We start from the raw sequence: 1230 nt of genomic DNA, 5'->3' as shown, positions 1-1230 counted from the left end.
CCGCATGACGAATGCTATCTACATCTGTGGCAAGCTCACTTAACATTTTAGATGTTATATTAATTTGTTTTCCTGTCCAGCAGGCCAGGGTTTTCAATTGTGTGAGAGCTTGCACTGAAGCATCTCCTGGGGAGAAGATTGAGGCTAGTATTATAGATGTGCGCCCCCACAATGATACTTCATCTGGACAATTGGGGTCTAGTTGGAGAGCACTCTGTTTGGCTTGTTGAGGCTTCTGGGGCAATCCTAGAACCTGATGAATGGTGGGAGCAAACAGGGTTAGTTTAGCAACATAGCATGGGCCTCCCATAGCTTTTTGAGGTACTGCAGACCAGGCTCGATCCCCACAAATGAGGAAATTTCCTGGCAGCAGTTTTCTTGCAGCACTTTTCGGTGGTATCACGGATTGAGTCCAATTGTTACAATATTCTGAATAATTATAATACAATGGAGATCTGGGAGACAACCAAGTGTTGTCATCTGTTGGCTGTTTTCCTTTTTGTGTTGGTGTAGTAGCATGAGGTCCAAAAATCAAACAGTAATTTCCTGGGACAAAACCCAAAAAATCGAATTCCTGAGGTTTAACATTAATAAATATAAGATTTTGCACAACAGCAACAGTTTGCGCTCCCAGGCTACTTTTTGGGTTTATTTTGACCAGAGTCCAGGCTTTGAACTCTGCCATGGAACTCAATTGAACTCCAATTAAACAAGTACAAAAAGGATTGGACGGTGTGGTCAACAACAAGCAGAATGAATCCTGCTTAGTTTGTTGGGCCCAAGTGAACCACATATTTTGTCTTTTATCAATGTCAAGGATTCCAAATAATTTGGTTACTAAAACACTACTTAATAAAAACACTTTGACCCACCACATCTTTCTCACGTTCTTGATTGCCCCCAAAAAACAAACTTAATTCTAAATACAAACTATAACTTATGATAAGGTTATGCTTATGATTATTTAACTTATTTTCTGCTATTCTACTAAATTGATTTTTATCAGAATTAGATTTTTCACGGGATGTTCCAGGTAAATTGTCATCGTCAGCACTGTTCTCACTGTTGGCGGGTATCTCTGCCTGTGGACATGCACGCGTAAATCTGGTTGGCACCCAAACTGGACCAGTACCTGTTGAAACACACATATAAACTCTACCAGCAAACAAAACAGGACTTGGCCCTTGCCATTCACCAGTTCACATGTCCTTGTGATAAACATAGAGTCCT

This window comes from Vidua chalybeata (assembly GCF_026979565.1).
Source record: "Vidua chalybeata isolate OUT-0048 chromosome W unlocalized genomic scaffold, bVidCha1 merged haplotype SUPER_W_unloc_15, whole genome shotgun sequence".
NCBI lineage: Eukaryota > Metazoa > Chordata > Aves > Passeriformes > Viduidae > Vidua > Vidua chalybeata.
This window is presented reverse-complemented; position numbering follows the sequence as displayed.